Source organism: Balaenoptera physalus, assembly GCF_965194825.1.
Source record: "Balaenoptera physalus genome assembly, chromosome: 14".
NCBI classification, from domain to species: Eukaryota; Metazoa; Chordata; class Mammalia; order Artiodactyla; family Balaenopteridae; genus Balaenoptera; species Balaenoptera physalus.
The window spans coordinates 26,017,128-26,037,034 of record NC_138893.1 but is presented as its reverse complement, the minus strand read 5'-3'; the positions used below and the strand labels follow the sequence as shown (position 1 = coordinate 26,037,034).

Genomic DNA, 19,907 nt, shown 5'->3' with positions numbered 1-19,907 from the left:
TCTTACCCACTGCTGGTCAGAGTATGAACTGATGCAGACACTGGGAAACCTGCTTGAGGATCTAATCAGGCTGATGACTCACATAGTCTACGACCGAGCCAGTCCGTCCCTAGATATATATATACCCAGCAGAAGTGCACCCGTGTGTTTCCCAAAGGACGTGCACAAGAACGTTCTCAGCAGTGCTGTTTGTAATTGACAAAACTTGGGGGACCCACAGATATCCATCAACAGTAGGACACGTGATTATATTGCAATACTTCCATGTAGTAGAATATTATGGGCAGTGAACACGAACAAAGTATTGTTACATATACTGATGAACCTTGGAGAAATATTGTTGCGCTAAAAAGCCAGATGCAACAGACACAAAAGTGGATGAAATATAATTTCATACACATTCGGTTTTAAAACAGGTAAAATTAAACTATGGTCATAGATGTCAGAATGGTGGTAACTTTTGGCAGGGTAGTAACAAGAAGGAAACATAAGGAAGGCTTCTGTCGTCTGGTAACATTCCATACTCAACAAGTAGAAATGCAACGAAATTAAATGTGGTAAGCACCAGGATAGGCGCGTTTATGGCGGGGACCTCAGGGAACCACTTACTCTGGCTGAAAGGAGAGCGGTGATGAGGAATAGACAAGGTGGGAGAAATTCATGATGAGACGTGAACGGTGATGGGGTCCTGGATACAAGCACAAGAGGCAGAAGCACGGAAATGTCACGGACAGTATCATTCTCATTAAATTCTTGGAGGGGGCAAGGTGATGCTTAAATATGATTGTTTAATCCTAGGAAGAGAAGACCAGGGAGTCCTGTAATAATAGACAAGCAGTGTAAACAAGTCCAATTATGGAAGATGAAATATTAGAAAAGGAGAAATCTCTTAGTGATAGAGTAATGCTAGGAAGTACAGTTTTCTGATTTGCTGCTAAAACACGTCCTCAATTGTAAAGAACATTGTTTTCGTACTGTAACAGGAGAGCTCACAAAAGTCAGCATCCCTGATACTCCACGTTTGCTTCAGCACCACACACACTGGTTTATGTGTGATTTATTTATCCACCTCTTCCGGTCTCTTTTTAGTTATTAATGTCCCTGTTCAATGTATAATTTAAGAGGATGTGTAATTGACAACGTTGTGAGTTCAATTTTTTAATGCCAATTAAAAGGCGCCACACCAATTATTTTTCCAACCTCTTACTGACTTAATCCTCAAGACTGTCCTGCCTTGCTGAGATCAGTCTTACTGCTCCAGAAAGAGGTGAGCCAGCAGGGTAACAGGTGGAGCATGTTAGAAGCTGTGCTCACACGCAGTGGCGCACGTGTTCCTGTGGGTGCCCACGTGGTACTGACAGCAGCCTAGCATTTATGGTGGGACGTGGCGGCACATTTCAGTAGATGGACTCATCCTCTGAGACCCAGATTTGTGGTGGTGGAAGCCCACTTTCTTCTTCATTTTGTGTAGAAAGCATCGTGTGTTCCTCTGCTTTCAGAGCAGCCCAATACTGCAGGGTAATAGAAATGAAATCCATGCCTAAAATGATTAACATCTGAAGCCAAATTCCTCCTGCTCAGAGAAGAGGAGGGAATTTAGACCATGTTCTCCAATTACTGGTGCTCAGTGCTATTTGCTGAACTTACAGGCAGAAAATACTCATTTCAGATGCAGCCAAAAAGGCCAGTCTACCATGTTTATAACTGTGTTCTTTTCCCCTGTACTTGAAAAGGAAAACATTTTGATAAAACCTTTAGAAGTCTTTACCCATAGCTCCCTAAAACCTGAAGGAAATGAGGGATGGGCTTTTCCACCAATGAGAAGCCTCCGTTCGGGGTCCCACGTCCCAGAAGAGCAGAGGTGCCTGGGGGATGCCAAGTCCCATCCCACGAGACTCAGGGCATCCTCGGATGGGAGCCGCCAGCAGAACTGAAGTGGGGTTGAGCGTGTGCCATTAGCGTCTGCAAGTCTGTACTTGAACTGCCCTTTGTTCTGCAGGGTTTATTTCACCCATAATAGACTGTGTTGACTTCAAAGCAGCCCCTTTGCTTGTGGGGTGATAGGCTAGGAGAATAGAGCTCATTAACAGTCCTCCCTTTCAAATGGAAATTGTCCTGCCTTTATGGAGGGAGACTGGAGAGCCCTTCGTAGAATGAACGCTGCCTCTTCTTTTCTCTCCGTGACTCTTTGGGTCCTTGCTTGCTTCTGGGCTGAGACAGGGAGAGTGGGAGAGGGACATTAAAGGGATATTCACATCGCTCTTCCCCTCGCACAGGCTGAAAGTGGGTTAACCAGAAATACTTAGAAACCGCTCAGTCTCAAAGGATTGGGTCCCCCCATCACGGCCCCCAAATGATAATGTAAGAAGATGACAGTCTTGTGTGTCAACCGCTTGGCCAATTTGTGCCAGAGCACAAACGTGCACACGCGCACACACAGTGCATGGAGTTGAAGGATGGCCACACCCTTTCAGTACTGAGACCTCCCTCTATGGCCTCTTATACTGTCCTTGGGTTGCTGTTTGTTGCCCGGGCTGCAAACAATGGCTGGACATCCAAGCCCAGGATCCCAGGGAGCTTGAGGGAGGAGGAGCTTCTACCCCAGGGTAGGGCAGGTGATCCTGGAGATGATTTTGATTTGACAATGACAGGGTCAAACTGCAGCTCTAGGAGCAGCCTCTGGGGGCTCTTTTCCCCAGCACAACCATGCTGTGGTTGCCAGCCTTCCCGGGATCACACAGGCCTCCTGTCCCCACACCTCTCTCTCCCCAAGGACCCTGTCCCTACAGAGAAATCCCGCCGGAGGAGGTCTGCAGCCTCCAGGCTAGTAAAAAGGGAAGGACATCAGACACCACTAAGCCACCAGAGCTGGGAGGGGAAGATGGACTTGCTAGATAAGCATAATGGGAGCTGCGGAGAAATTTCAGGGACAGAGAAACGACATTAAATGCCTGAAGGGAAAAACCTGTGGCAAGCTTAGGGATGCATTGCTGCCGAGGCAGAACTTGGCAGGGCCCGGGCCTTTCTCAATACGACATATGTGTTAATGGATCCAAAATATTGAAAGCAAATATTGACTCTGACTCCTAAAAACCCTTTAATTATTTATTTTGAATAATTTGATACTCAAGTAAATTAATGCTAAAGCATTTCTCCGTTTGTGCCAAATCAGTGCCTCTCAGTGGGAACTCAGTCCATCTTTGCAGGCAAGCGCTCACTCTCAGTAGGCAGTCCATTTCTGCAGAGTGCCATTAAGTTAATTTCAAAAAGAACCAGTAAAGGTATATGGAGCAGGCAGTAATAGCATGGAAAATATCCAAAATTACTAGACCCAGCAGCAGAACTTGGATGCCATTTTCATGCACTAATAATTTGTAGTCTACGTATTGAAGGTAACTATAAACTGACTACTTTCTGTGCTAAAGCATTCAAGTAATTAAAAATACGCCATTTGTTGTCTACCTTTCAACATTTGGGAACAAGATGCCTTTTTTTTCTTTTCCTGGGTAAATGCATCTTGCAGGCTCTTACCCAAAGCGACGCTGAAGTCCCGTGTCACAAAGATGATTTCCGTGTCCTTGTTTTCCTTCAGGAATGTAAAGTGGATTTGCCCACCAGGCCAGCGGGTGAGCTGGGGTTGCTCTGGAGAGGCTCCCTGGAAACCGATTTCATTTTAGATTACTATGTTAGGAATTTGTTAATAGGGATGATTCTGGATGAACTACATGAAATGAAGCATCTGACAACAGAAGGACCCCACCAAAATCCATCATATGCTTTTGTTTGAGGTGGGCGGGGGGGGGATTAAAAAAACATGGGCAGGAAAAAAAAATATCAGACGACATGTTTTAACTTCCAAGACCAGGTAAAAAGAAAACGAAGTATTTTAAGTTCGTATGAACCTCGTGTGTTAGAGCATTTCCCGCTGCCTCGTGGATTTTCAGGAGGAATTATCTCTTTCAGTTCCATCTCATCCCCAACAGCCACTGTTTAGGCTGTTTTCATACACTACCCATTTTTATAAGTCCCTATAGAAAAGAGATCAATTTAACCAAGGAAGGTTCAAAAAAAGCAATCTTTTTGCTATTCATGAAGGATATCAATATTACTGCAACCAGACTCAACCAGAGCCATTGTTCCTTTCCAACTCCTAGAGAAGGTGTAATTCTGACAGTAAAAAGCCATTCAACTATTCATTGTGTGGAAGCTACAACCACACAATTAGTCAGGTAATCGCTCCAAAGGACAGCAGCTTTGATCTTCAGAATGAAGAGATGTGAAAATGACAAAGAAGCAGAGTTCCGCACTGGATTTTCCATATGACCTGGATTTACCTTAATTCAGAGATGCTGGTTAGTCCTGTAAGTGTCGAGTTCATACCAGGTGGCATGGCGTCAGGGGGACTATAGCTTCCAGACTCACAAAGTGGTGGGTCTGTTTAAGGCTCTCTCTGAAATTATCAGGTGGATTTGGAAATTCTCTGGGTAATTTCCCCAAGAGAATTCCATTGCCTCTTGAGGTTTCAACAGTCCCTGGAGAAGACCTGTCTCAGCATTTTAAAGGAGGCAGCACAGAGGCCTTGAAACCAAGGAATGGGAGGTTCAAAGGTGGGTTCCCAGCCCCACCTGTGTCCTCCAGACCAGATGGGCCTTCCTATCGCCACATCTGATGTGTCACCCTTGCTGGCTTTTCTCTTAGTCCGGCCCACCTCACTTCCTTCTGGTCAATTACAGAGTGGTCCTCTGCCTACCCAGAGCTAAAACCTCAACACAAGCACGCCAGGGGATGTTTCAGACCACTATAGGGGGTGTTTTTCTGAGGCTCCTTAGGCATTTCGTGCCCTCTGGCTCTCCCTGATGAATCAGGCTGCATAATGATATCACTCATATGTATCACAGTCTGTAGTTTGGAACGTGCTTGGGCTGTATTCCCAGGTGTACCCTCTGCGGTCCCCTGGGAAGCCCACAGAACTATCTGCTCTATAAATGAGGAAACCCTGGAGACATCCCCAGGTCCCAAAGCCAGAGGAACTCAGGAGTCAGCCGAAGACTCATCCAGAGGCTGTGCAAACTCAACACGCTAACCCTGGCACCCACAGAGCTGGAGACGATGAGACAGAAGTGGATGAGTCAGAGGCTGGAGGAAGGGTCCCCTCCCTCCCTCCCCTGGTGGCAGAGGTGGGCGGCCACACCAGGATTTGAGTTCAAAGGCCTTGAAAGACCCCCTTGTCAAAATCTCTTCTTCAGTCAAGGCTTGATGCCTTGAAACAAGAAATTCCCACCTTTCCGTTCCCTACCCTAGGCTAAAGGAGCATGTCTGGAAAGTGTTACATGGGAGGGGAAGCCCATTAACTAAGGATCCTCCATTAGCCCACATTTCCAAATTTGCACTCAGCAGGACCCAAAAGGAATGGCATTTAGTACTGGAACATCTGGATCAGAGAGACGGAAGGGAGGGAGGAGCCGGGAGTAGTCAGGGTGAGAAATAGGGCAGAGGGAACCTTCCCTAGGAATTGGAAAACCCTGAGCAGGTGCTAAGTGCCTCGACTGGATGGAAGATGAAGGACAGAGAGAGAGATGGACAAAAGGAGATGTGCCCACAGCTGCCAGAGGCTGATAGGACCAAGAAGGCTCCTTCCCCGGCTTTTTTTAAGGACGCATCATGGACAAGCCAAGACAATAGACGCCATCTTGGCCTGGCATGTGCTGCAGGAGCTGCCAGCAGAGCACGACGACGGTGGGACTCAGTGGTGAGCTTGTGAGCGCCACCATCTCTCCTGCCTTGGAACATGGCACCAGCATCGGAAGCCAGACCTGGGTGCCACCTGGGTCATGAGATAAATTGCTTGGGTGTGTCTTCTTCTCTCTCCCCAGTGCAAAGGACATCCCACACTGGGCAAGGAAAGAAAGTGAAAAATCCTTTATAAAAGGTGCCATTCGACTGCGGGTGACCCCCAAGCCATTCCTGAAGGATGTTTGCTGAGGACCTTTCAAGCAGCAACAATGGAAGCCAACGTACCAGATGTGGAAATTTGGCTGAGAAACAAGCCCTCCCCTTTCCCGGGCATCTGACCCACGAGATGCAGGGGTTCAGAGTCCACAGGGGGCAGCAGGGCTGGGTTTCAGTCTGAGTTGTTGGCTTTCTGAGGACCCGCCCTACGGACTCTCAGGTAAAACTTGCAAAATATTCCTTGCAGACTAAGTGAGGACCCCTGGATCAAACCCAAACTCGGAAGCCAGGAAATCCACTTGCAAATAAAATGAGGTTCTGAGACACACTGCACATGTGTAGCGTGTGAACTCAGAGCTTGGAAACTAAAGCTGAATTGTGCAGATTCCCATCCAGTGGAACTCCAAGAAACACGTGCCAGGGTTCATGACATATGATAGTGTGTAACTTCATTTTCTATAATACATTTCACACAAATTATACCCCGCCTTGCTTTGCGGAGTTAAATACCCTATGAGAATTCACCCAGAGTTAACATACGAGAATATTCTGGTCCCATAATATATGAAGTCAATCCTTGGTTTCTTATGGAATTTAAAACACACACACACACACACACACACACACACACACACACACACACAGTGGAGAGGGTAGATTTTCTTTTATTCAATGCTTTACTGCATAAAGACAGATCGTGGTATTTTATTTAATACAACAATTTTCAAACATTTTGACCTGCTTTCTCAAATGGCACCAAAAATATCGTACATGGTAGGAAAATAGTGTAAGCAGAGGTAGGTAGAATATGTCCTGCTGAAAGGATGGATTGGGGGCCAAACGATGGAGAGATTAAGGATACAGGCAGCAGCTCCTCTCCCCCCCATAGGGATGCCCTGTAGGCAGTGCAGAAAATGTAGTAACTACAACTAAAATTGGATTTAATCATTGCTACTAATAAAGCGCCAAGGATATATGGCAATTTACTATGCTGTCGGCAAAACGAATTGCTTAAGGCACGTTAGCGGCGCATTAGACAACACATACACGGTAAGTAAATTATGATTACAATAAGCATAGAGTAAATATTGAGTGGGCGTTAGCACAATAACTCTTTTCAAAAATCTTTTAAAGATTCCTCCCCCCGTGAATCTGTTTATCGTCTTCTACAATAGTTATCAAATTCAAGAAGCATATTTCTGATTCTATAAACTGTTTTTGATTGGTCTTTTTGATTTTTTTCAATTGGTAAATGAAAGAATGATGTCATATGACAGCATTAAATACTATTAAACAGACCATAACTAACATTCGCTGTATAAATTATACATAAGCTGACACTTTTATGCACTTTGTGAAGAATTGCTTCATGGGTTATGCAATCTTTTCCAAAACAGGCTCCATGGAATAACACGACTGGTTATGTTTCATGGCTACAAATTGGTAACTGAATTAGCATTCATTTATTAAGTTTTCACAGGGAACACTTCTCATTCAAATACTTGTAGATTATAATTTATTTTTATCTGAGGCATAACTTTTCACGTGGTGTTTTTGCCAAAATCAATACAACCGGAGCCAAGCCCTGTTCCCTGTTCAGACCCTCCTCTCCTTGGCTACTTACATACATGTGTCTTTTCTAGCTGGGAAGATCAATAAATGAGTCTGCCTCATGATCATAATCTTTGCCAAAATGCTGAGCTGAATATTATTTTTTTACCAGTTCAGCCCATCACGCTCAGGACTCTATTCACACACTTTTTAAACAGCTTTTGTATGCTTAAACAAGGAGTCCGGGCTTTTGCTAGATGGCAGAAAGCCTGCATATTTCACTTCTGAAACACACGGGAAGTCCAGGCCAAGAGTGATGATGACAGCAACGGTTTCGAGATTGCCCAGATTAGCATAGAGAACGCGCAGAAGCTTGGGTACCACACCTCTGGATGTAGTCGGTCATGTCAGGTTCCCCAGTGGCATGTGGACTCTTGGACTCTGTTCCAAACACACACGGACAAAATATTTTCTTCCAGTCACAGGCAACATGCACAGTGGGTAAGGTCCAGCAGGAAAACACGGCCGGGTTCATGGGACAAGAAAGTCTCTGGACCACCAATCTGCTGCTCTGCATCATCAGAGCAAATGTTTACAAATGACAGGTACAGTCATGGACACCCGAAAACGGGGATCTTCTGTGAATTTCAACCTTCTGGATAATCCTGGTGAGTGGGAAGGGCTTTAGATTCTAATCATTTATTTTATATGGTGAAGATGCATTATTCCCTTTAATATTCAGTGGTTTCCTTTCAAGTTACTAAAATCTAGACAACACCATGTATACAGCCAAATATGTACCAGAAGATATAAATTTTACAATGCATAAGACCTCAACAAATCTATTATTGTTATCGGCATTATTGAGTTTTAATTGATACATCTGTCATGCCTCAAGTTCAAATTCTGGGTAATGTTGACTCTTGTTCGACAGATTTGCTTCTACCTCTAAAGTCGTGAGAATACACTCCAACCACCCCTGTGCCATTTTAGTCCACTTCTCTGTACATTTCATACTTAGCCAAACTGCTCTAAGCAAATTCTGACACCAGTAAGGATTTTACTTTCACTGAGACATTTTGCATTTGCATATAATTGAAGAAAATCCTCCTTGCTTACTTAGGAGTTACTGTGGCTACTCAGCCCACACCCAACGTGACAATCAGAACTCGATGAACCCAGAATTACCACCCATTCCAAGGTTGGTGTCTAAAGCAGTTTGGACAAAGCAACCTGTGTTCCCTGAGGGAGGCTCAAAGCAGACACTGGCCGGGGGGTGGGGAGGGTGCTGGGAGCCTGAGAGATGCCACAGCGCTGGGGTCAGTGTCCAGGAAGAATACTGGGGGTACCTTTGTCATGGCTGGTCAATGAGAATTTCGAAAGAGGAGAGTAGATTGTACACAAAAGGCGTAAGAGACGTATTTCTATCTCAGGAAAATGTGTGTATAGAGAGGTGCACACATACAGAAGTTACACGTGTGTATACGAATGTATGTGTGTATCAGATAAAATTATGGCTTTTTATTCCCACTGCAGCCACGAAGGAGGGTTTGCAACCTGTAGATACAGTTCTCTGTGCTCTGGCCTTTCCCACCTGAGCTGCAGCCAAACCTGACAGGTTCCTCTAACTTCCCCACAGGAAGTGACCCAGAAACACCACAGAAGCCACCAGTGGGGTTTCAATAGGATTTCAGAGTCAGGATGAGGAAGACACAAGTGGCAAACGAGTAGAGTATGGACTGAATGTTTGTGTCCTGCCCAAATTCAGATGTCGAAGCTCTACCCCCAATGTGACTGTATTTGGTGATGGGACCTTTAAAGAAGTAATTAAAGTCGCATGAGGTCATATGGGTGGGGCCCTGATCCAATAGGACCAGTGCCCTTAAAAGACAAGGAAAAGACTCCAGAGTACTCTCTCCTCTGTGTGAAGGCACAGCAAGAAGGAGGCTGTCTGCAAGCCAAGGGGAGAGCCCTCACCAGAAACCAAACACTGGCAGAACCTGACCTCTGGCTTCCAGTCTCCATAACTGTGGGAAACTAAATCTCTGTTGTTTATGCCTGTGGGTGTTTAGTTGGGGCATCTGGAGCAGACTGACACAAGGAGTGAATACACCCAAGGCCCAAGTGTGGCCGTGAAGTGCCTCAGTAATGCTAGAAATGTGAAATGACTCCAGGTTAAAACTCCCATGAAAAGGACTGGCTACAGAAATGGTCACATTTCAGTTTTATACTTGGGATTGTAAAGCATACCATTGGCATATTACTCTTTTTATGTCGAGGTTCTGGACATTCCATGCGAACAAGGAATTACAAAAAAGAGAACGTTTGCACTCCATGATCCTGTCTGTGATCCCTCACTTACCATCTTTGCTGATGACTCAAATCTATACCTTGGCCTAAAACTCTCTCTTGAGCTCCAGACAGGCATCTAATAACAGCCAATTCTCCTGAGCAGGAATGCGTGCCAGGCGGGTTCTAGATGCGTCACGTGAGCTGGCTCCTATAACCCTGACACAAGCTGGGAGGAAGGTCAGGTCTAGGACCACAAACACTGGTGTCGGTGGTCTGTCTCCAGAGCCCACACTGTTATCAGCATGATCAGCTAAACACCTGCCATCTCTCCAGTATCCCACGGGTACTTCAAAATCAACATGTACCAAAACTTAACTCTACCCCTCACTCCAAATCTGGCCCACCCCCTGCGCTCCCTGCCTTGGAGAATGGAACCTCCATAGACCTGTCCATTTCTGATGGTTCACCTGGATGCTACAATTCAGGGCTCACCTGTCGTTCGCCCCACTCCCCTCCTCTGCTTCCCCACAGGGAAACAAAGGAAACCCCGGGATGTGGCCGCCAGGATTTAATCATTAACACAGGAGATCTTACCAGAGAAGGATGAGATACCCTCCAGGGGTGGCAGCAAAGGTAGGTTAGCTTTCACGTAACCCCCTGCTTGAAACACTTCAATGGACCCCTGATCAGCACGGCTCCCCCAGCATCTACACCTCCGCTGCTGCCCCCCTGAACACCAAGCCTCAATCACATCCTGAAGCCATGGTTGCAGCACTCTGCTTGGTCATCTGGTTTTGGTGCCCGTTGCCCCCTCTTTCTGCACTGTCTCCATGCTTCCTCGACTCTCCTACTCTCCTCTGGGACCCCGTTTGGATGGCGCCTCCTCTGGGCAGATTCCCTTAACCAAATGATTCCTCCCACACTAAAACCCAGCAATGTCTGACACCCCACCTCCCCCATGAGTTTTCCACATCTGTACACAACTCAGCTTCTATTTTCTGGTATTCTTTTAAGAAAGTGACTCATCTTTTTCACTCAGATTTACTTTGAAAATAAAAGTCCTTTACATCATTATGATGAACGGGCAATCCAAATCACCTTTTAAAATAAATCGCTAACTGCAAAGGAAAGTGAATCAATGTTCTTAAAATTACAGTGAGATGTTGCTAAAACCTATTTTCAGGGATAAGCAGATTATAGCTTTTCTCTTTGTCGTTATCAGAAGGATCCAAAGACAATGGGCACAGAGGTAACTTTCTAACTATGTAATTCAATGCCACTTAATGCCACACTATGCTATCATAAAGGCTGCTCACCTGAGGGCAGAGGTGCCACCCACCTGCTGGGAAACTTGGCCCTGAGGGTCTTGTCTGTGTCTCATCTATCTCCCTCTAGCCTCTAGTCTCCTGGGAGTTAAAGACCAGTCCCACCCCACCTAACACAGCACTGGTATTTTTGCATGTGTTGAATAAATACTTGTGGACTAAATGAATGTATCAAAGGCTGAGAAACACAAAATTCTGTGGCTAATCAGAAAGTAAATGTGTCCCATTATAAGCGTTTGGCAGGAAGGGAATCTGAACCACAAAAGCACGTTGAGATAACTCACGGATTTTCAGACAGGACCTGGACAGCTCCTGGATGGGACCTCCCATTGAGCAGGGACCCACTGCATCTAGAACCAGACTTGTGTGATAAAGGACCCTACACCCTACTTGTGTCTTTCTTCATCCACTCCTGTCTAAGAACAAGGAGAAGAACAGCCGATAAACTTACTTTTATATTTAACTGGCAAGCAAGTCCAAAATGAAATCTCTATCTTCCCAGGCAGGCACACCAGCCTGCGTTTGAAGCCATAAGATCATCACCGGGGCACCAGGGCAGAATGGGCTGGAATCTTTGCAGGGAAAAACGAGGTCTGTGGCAGCCATTGGCAGAATGCCAAGGCAGTGAAGGATTTGTGCTAAAACCTCTCTTCTCATCCACTTCAGCAGAGCATTCAGGCACTCAGCACAAAGCCTGCCTTTCAGAAGTGTGTGTGTGTGTGTGTGTGTGTGTGAGAACATGTGGTGGGGACGGGAGGGAGGCGTTCTGTGCAGGGAAAACTTACCTTCTAATCGCACCAAGAGTCTCACATGCCTTGGTCTTCATGATTTAGGATGTCCACAGACATTCAGAACCTGGGCCTTGTCACACATGGAGAACGCCTGTGTGTTCTGTCATCACCTCTTCCTGTCCCATTTGGCAGAGGAGTGTTTGCTGCTCGGAGATGTTGTGATTGCCCAGGTTAAAGATGCCAGCTACCTGTGCAGGTGGTGGACCACCTAGGACTGATCTTTAGAGGCAAATGATGACAACTTTTTCTGCACATTGATCCTTTGCAGGAAACAAATGGCATTCTGGAAGGCATTTGACTCTGTAGATGCTTTTGGTTAAAAACTAAACAAAACCAAAAAGAGCACACATGGTTTTTAGCATTGTGGGATGGGAACCAAGAGACTTGAGTTCAATTCTCAACTCTTCTTCTTCACCACTGGTTGACTCTGAGCTTCTTGAATTTACCATTTCTTCATCTATATGGGAAAGGTGAACTGTTGAACTTGAAGGTTTGTGCAAACTGCTAAATTCTATTTCCAGGTTTCCTAGGAAACCCTAGGAAAGATGTGCAGGTGGGTGAAGACCACCTACAGAACCTGGGTTGCTTGTAGGTGCACAAGAGGATCACCTGATGGGAAACAAAGGTACCCCCACTCTGGTCTAACTTTTGCCTGGGACTTTATTTCTTTGCTTGTCCTTACAAAAGTGACTCTTTAGCCATGTTGGAAATGGAGCATTCGATTCAGGAAATATTTATTGTGTACCTACTGCTTCACCACTCTTCTAGGGGCTTGTTCATCCATGAACAAAATGAAGATGCTTCTCTTGGTGGAGAACCATAAAATTAACAATAAACATAAGCAGTACCTCACATAATGAAGTAGCTGGTCAGTGATATGGGAAAACGTAGAAAAAAATGGAGCAGAGTGAAGCAGATTGGCAACCAGGGTGCTGTGGAGGGCTGCCCTGTACACAGACCACCAGTATGGGTGTCATGAGAATGAGACTTTTGGTCAAAGATGTGATGGAACATTATTCTGGATATTTCTGTGAGAGGATTTATTTTTGGCGGGAGGATGAGATTAACATTGAACTCTATGGACTTTGAGTAAAGCAGATTGCCCTCTGTCATGTTGGTGGGCTTCACCCAATCAGTTGAAGGCTGACCTCTAGAACAAAAGACTGACCTCTCCTGAACAAAAGGGAATTCTGCAGTACCTGCTCTCCTGGGCCTCCAGCCTGCCAGACCGGCCTGCAGAATTTGGGACTTGCCAGCCTTCATAATCATGCGAGCCAGCTCCTTACAATAGATCTCTTCCTAAATATACGTACATCCGACTCTTCTGCTTCCTGGAGAACCCTGCCTATTACACCGTGCAGAGAGGCAGGACCATGGGCATCCTGTAGGCCATTGGGAAGACCTCACTCACTTAGAGGCAAAGCCCACAGAGCTCCAAGGCCTGGTGGATGTTTTCACCAGGAGGCAGTGGAGGCACCACTGGTGCAGGGGGATGGCCTTGATCACATTTTCCCTTCCCACTAAAGTGGGGCTCCTCAGTGCAAGAAACCAAGCAACTCCTCCAAGGAAGAGGAGTGGGAAATGAAGGCCCCGTATTTCATGACCTTTGACTGAGAACTAGACCTACCTTCCTAACTTATAAATAACATGGAATTATCTTCTTCCCCTCACACCATGCTGTATCCAGGCAACATCAGGCTATATCGAAGAATGCTTGTCAGTGGAGTATGGGGGCCCTGAAAGGTAGGCTGCTCAGAGCACTTCTCAGACACAAACGCCGTCCTTGCACGTGCAGCGCGACACTCTGAGAAGAGCGGTAGGCTCCGCATCACCAGCCCCACTGCCGCCATCTGTCACCGTGAACCCTCCGCTTCCCAGGTCTGCTTGATGCTTCTTCCGTGAACCCCTCCACACCCTCGGGAGGAGTAACCAGTGGCCCTTCTTACCCCTCGACATCAGGATGCATCTCCCGTCCACCTTGGATCTTCCCCACCAGGTCTTTCAAGAGCCGAGCCCAGGGGGGTCACCCAGCAAATGCTTCCCCAAGGAAGGGAGGAAGGTCCTTGCGCTGCGGATGTGAATTCCTCCAGAGTTACCAGGAAAGAGTAAGCATCTCCCAAGCCATGCTCAAGGACAGCGCTGCCCCATCGTCTTTCGAGGTGACCCCAACTTTAGACAGCAGCCTACAGGGAAGGCTGGGGTCAGAGAAGGGATCTGCATGATCTCCCTCTGCCATCCGGGTCCTCCAGGGCATGAATCTGGACACCTGCTCCCTCGTCTGAGACCCTCACCCTCCTGCCAGGGGGCAATTCTCTTGTGGGCACTGGGGCTTCTGACACTAAGTCTAATCTCCCATCTCCATGAGGGCCAGGTGATGCAAACTGACTAAGTTTTCCCCTGACTAAAGTCAGTTATTGCTCAGCATTGGCTTTTGGGGTTTTTTTGCAATTATTTCAGCTTCAAGGAATCTGATGTACTAAACTGATTTAGAAAACAAATGCTGTCACCCACTCTCTCCTCCCTTCCTGACTTCACTGATACTCAGTCTCCCATCGAATAAGCATTGATCCGCTAACCACGTTACAGAGCGCAATAGGAACCTAGAGTTATGGGAAATAAAATAGGAGAATATTTCTCTGATGATGAGAGGATGTCTCAAGATGAAAACACTGTTCTTCTGTCTACATAAAACAAAACATCTTCACGACACACAAGAAATCATATAAGATGTCTGCTGCGGTCTCTCGTTTTGGGTTTTCCAAGCCCAGGCAGAGTTATGTGGTGCCTCATGTGACGGGGAATTCACAACTTTCAAACTTTTTTAATATGAATTTTAAGTAAAGGAACAAGCAGAGGGTCAGGAATGTTCATATTAAAGTTTGTTATTTGTTTTTCTTTTAACTTCTTAAGTTTGAAAATATCCTATCAGTTAAACCACAGAAAGATTTTTATCTCTCATTCACATGAAATAACAGACCACAGCCTTCAGATTAAAATAACAAAAACACTTAAGTAACTCTCGATGTTGTTAAATACAAGATAAATATTTGAGTGTTTTTTTGCCAACATTTTTTACATATTTGTGGAAACATCGAGGGAAAACTATATCCTGTGAGGGAGAAAAATAAGATAGAGGGAGGAGAGTTTTAACTGAGAGCCTCTTACTAAATTACTCCTTATGTGCTGTTTTCCCCGTGGATAAGCCACAGCATTCTTAGGAGCAGATAGTCCTGGGACTTGGTGATACTCTTTGGCACTTCCTACAACTGCCCATGAATAGAAAGAGGGGAAATTCCTTGGTTAAGGTTTACCTCAGTGCACACAAACTCATCTCTGGTAAACAAACAAACTTTTGAGACTTTCAGGGAAAGGATTCTTTGGTTCCCTCGTGGGTTCATGGTGCAGCCAGCATCCCACCATAGAAGCAAAACAGCTCACCCATCAGCCTCCTCCAAGGCCTGGGGCATCTGCAGTTGACTTGAGAAAGAGGGCAGGGTTATCGAGATGTCCCAAAGTGAACTACAGCCTCAGCGCGACAGCCATGACCAGCCAGCCACGGGCAGAGCCAATTTGAACCTTCCCCTTGCCATTCAATTTCTCACCTCGGGCACGTGGAATAATTCCGCCAATAAGGATACTCTTTCTGGTTTTTATGCCTCTATCAGTGGAAAATCCTATAACACACATAGTTTTCAGAATATGTCACTAACTAGAGAGATCTCTGGATCCCAGTAAACCAACATAGGGCCTTGCACTGTAGATTCCCAATAAATATCAGCAGAATGAATAAACGTCTGGTGAGATTTGCCTCTTGAGATACATAAGCACGGGCAAAGTAGAGTTAATAGCAAATCATTTATGGATTTGTTCACCATGTCTTATTTAGAAGGACAGAAATTTGAAGTTCTTTTTAAATTAATAATTGCTTCTCTCCCCCCCCAAAAAAAGATTTAAGTTGGCTAATAATCATTAAATTACCAAGAATAAAAAGATTCACCAAGGTTATAATTAGGAATAGGAAAAATGTCAGCCCCATTATTGATTTTAATTTTGATGACGAAAACACTGACTTCTGTAAGTTGAGTAAATTCCAGTAATAAATGAATGGGTCGAGCCTTTCATAGGTTCACTAATATTCTAATAATAAACAGTGTTAAGGGAAAAATATTAACTTTTGGAAGCTAACGAGGTAACACTTTCAGCTAACTGAAAAGAAAAGTGTATGTCTCAAAAGTATTTTGGTGACTTTTAAAGAAGTAATACATCTACTCAAGGACCAGGATTAGAACTGAGGAATGACGAAGGTGATGGAATGAATAAGACCAATTAAAGGCTGGGCAAGAGGGAAACACCGTTGTACCAGAGGAGTTCTTTGAGAGTTCACATTTGCTTTCAGTCGTTTCAACTTTGCCAAGTCTGACACTGGTGTGGTATCCAACTGGTCATCTGACATGAGGGAGGTTAGTTATTTGTGGTGACAAAATGAAAGCTGTCTTAATCTTGCAGACCTAGTCAAATTATGAAACAGGAACCACTAGATTCTCTAGGGGGCTAATTAGAAAACCTCCTGGCGAGGAGACATTGCAAGCTCACTTGTCAATCTGACTGTCGGCTTCCCAAAGTACATGTGCCATTGGACGAACACATAGCAGTGGCTGCATCTTTATCAAGATATGGGGATGCGAATTGGACGTGGCTATGGATATGGATGTGGTAGATGTGGATGGGGACGTGGATGTGGCGAGAGATGTGGACAGAATTATCAACGTGATGGGGAAGTGTTGGAAATGTGCAGAGAGAAATGGATCTGGATGAGGATGGGGATGGAGAGATGGATGGAGATGAGGATGAGGAAGGGTTTGGGGATGGTGATGAGGATGAGGATATACACGTGACTAGGATATAGATACGGATGGGAATGGGGATAGGATGGGGATGGAGACAGGGATACAGAAAAGGATATGCCTGTGGATACAGATATGGGATGTGGGTTAGAATGGGATAATGCCACTTGGAGTCAATGCCTTACCTCCAAACACAGGGGCCGCAAAATCTTAACCCCTCCCCATTTGGGGATTCCTTTTGACTAATCTACCTTCTCTGTTTTACCTTGAGCATTTGTAATTTCTGGGGGTTACTGATTCATTGTATGGAAATTGAGTTTCATTCAGAAATGTTGTGAATTGCTGTAGTTTAACACCCTTTCTTCTCACCACCCAGACCTAGCTTTTCTAAGCCCTGAGAAGCCTTTGACTAATCGTTAGTGTGCCCTCATGTAGTGTCTGTATCTTCAGGAAGCCTGCATACTAAAATTAGTGACAAGACAGACTAACGGCATCAAAGAAATTGTGGAGTTGGAAAGTTAGAAATGTTGACCATATCCTTAGCGAGTGTTCTCTACTCTTGGGGAAAATGTTAAGATAAAAACAAATCTTCAAGAAAATATTAATCACATTATAATTTCTGCCATTTAAATGTCTACTAGAGCTAGGCTTTTTTTTTTTAAATACCCACAGCTTGAAGTTTACTTGTTTCAGACAATGATCTCTACTGACTTTAGTAAAATACCCCTAACTAGTTAAGGCACAGCTGGCCAGTCTCCTCCTCTCATGGTGCTGGATTCAGCCAACAAGTCAATTATTTATTCAGCAGACGTTTTGACTCTATGGGCCAAGGAGAACTTTATAGCCAGTATGCTACACAAGCCATACACCCACACTCACTCACTTACACTCCTGATTGCACTCTCACTGGGAAATTATCTCAAGATTGTGTAAAATTTATAGACAAATATCCCAAGCTCACTTTGCAAGAGTCAGAATGGCATTCTTCTGAGATCTTTTGGGATTCTCTTGTGGTTCTCTTGGGAGCCCCGTGGTAATTACACACCACAATTACCATGTGTATCTTCACTGTGGTATGGCTAGAATCAAAATTCCTCCTCTATGCCTGTCAGAGCAAAGAGCCGAGCATCTCTCTGAAGATCGGTATGTAGCTGGTAACCTCAAAGTTCTGAATTTCTTCCACATGACAGTACGAGCCTCTTCCTTTTTATTGAAAGGCCACATGACAGATTTGGTTAAGAGAACGGAGCTCTTCAAAAGAAGTGTCTCTGTTTTGTCACTGTGCCAAAATCTTATGTTAAAGATTCTTCTCATAGAATTTCCCATTATTAATATTATCCTTGTACAGAATATCCAAGGGTCATATAAGAGAGGTTGGTCTTCAAAGACATTCCATATCCTACAGGAATAATTGCTCTATTCTCTTAGGAGGCCCTGCCTGTTTGGGGCCTGGTTGACAGATTTCAAGAGGAGAATTTGTGTCTGTCAATTTGGGGGAAGCGTCATTTCAGAAGGGAGCTGGGCTACGAGAGAAAGGACCAGACTCCTCCAACCTGACAGAAACACTGGCCAGCGTGTTGATTCCAAGTGTGGCTGTGACCACCTACGTCCCTCTGCCCAATGTGTCAGTCAGGGTTCTCCAGAGAAACAGAACTAATAGGAAAGATGTGTGTGTGTGTGTGTGTGTGTGTGTGTGTGTGTGTGTGTGTGTGTATAAAAAGATTTATTTCTAGAAACTGGCTCATGCATTGATGGGATTTGGCAAGTCTGATGTCCATGGGCTGGACTGGTAGGTCATCTGGTCACCCAGGCAAAATTTCAATGGCATCATCTTGAGGCAGAATTTCTTCTTCTCTGGGAAATTTCAGGATTTCGCTCTTAAAGCTTTCAAAGGATTGGATGAGGTCCACCCACATTTTTTAGTATAATCTTCTTTACTTAAGTCAATGGATCATCTACAAAATACCTTCACAGCAACACCTAGACTATTATTTGACCAGATAACTGGGCACCATAGCCTGGCCGAGTAAACACATAAAGTTTAACCATCAGGCCCTGACAAGGCTCCAGGTTCCCAGATACTGGCATTACTCTTCCCATCACCTCTCACCTCATACCCTCGGGATGAGCCCCTGAGCCTCCCTCGGTAGTCCATTGGGCACTTTGTCCTTATATTTTTCCTGTGTGGCCTTGGTGATACCTCGCCCATCTTCTGCCCTTGGATTCCTCCCAGAGGTCACGCGCTATCCTCTCTCCGCATCACCACAGGTCATCCCTCTGGGCTGGGGCAGGCTGGTGGGGCGAGGGGCCCACCATCTCTACCCCTCCACATCCTGTCCATCACACAGCCACCCCTCTCTACCCCTCCTCCCGTCATGTGGGACAGTGTGTAGGCTCCCCAAGGTTGACTCCCATTAGCAGGACTGACTGAGAAATCAGCACAGGCCAGCAGGGGGGGGCTGGAGGAGGCTACAGCAGAGCAGAGGCCCAGGAAATGGGGAGGACTTCCAGGAGGGAGCCTCTGGCAGAGTGAGGAGGATTACTGGTTTCTCTGGAAGATTCTGTACATGTGCAGAGGCTTCTCAAGGAGCTCAGAGCTTACCTGGTCCACACATCCTGAGGGGGTCTGGGTTTCACCCACCCACAGGGGACACTTAACACCTTCCACCTGGTGAAGGAATTGTCTTCATTCCTAAAGGATTTCCCACACGTGAAGCGCAATTGCATTCTTTCAGGATCCTTGTCTAATTTGTAGAAACACTGGTTTATTATTTAACCTATTTGTATAGTACAAGGGGTGCCCTTCCTTTCCAAATCTCAGCACGGTATGGCGATCTGTTTAAATTGAAAAGAGGGAGGGAGTAAGACCATGCTAAGTTTAAGAAGATATAAAAGGCAGGGTAATAAATGATTACCATGTGTTAGCAGCCAAACCTGAAGCAGCAAAGTTTATGATAATGATCAAAGCAACTGGGAAAGCTGCACAGTCATCTCGTTGACTTGCACTTTATGAATCGGGAGGCCATACAGGGAAATCATGAAAAGCCAATTAGAGAGGGATTTTTGTTTTCAAATTATTGCTGGGCACTGGAAGAGCTTTTAAACTGTTATGGTGATTCTGCAGCCCTGGAGCTGAGATGCTTTGGCGTATCTTC

The 19,907-nt window shown here is 45.3% G+C and overlaps 1 long non-coding RNA gene across 1 annotated transcript; it reads left to right on the top strand.

Moving 5' to 3' along the window:
* Positions 1 to 5,044: 5,044 nt before the first annotated feature.
* LOC309642168 lies at positions 5,045 to 18,461 on the top strand. Its single transcript, XR_014253021.1, has 2 exons — positions 5,045 to 8,168; positions 10,324 to 18,461. It is a non-coding gene; the product is annotated as an uncharacterized lncRNA (long non-coding RNA).
* Positions 18,462 to 19,907: the final 1,446 nt, after the last annotated feature.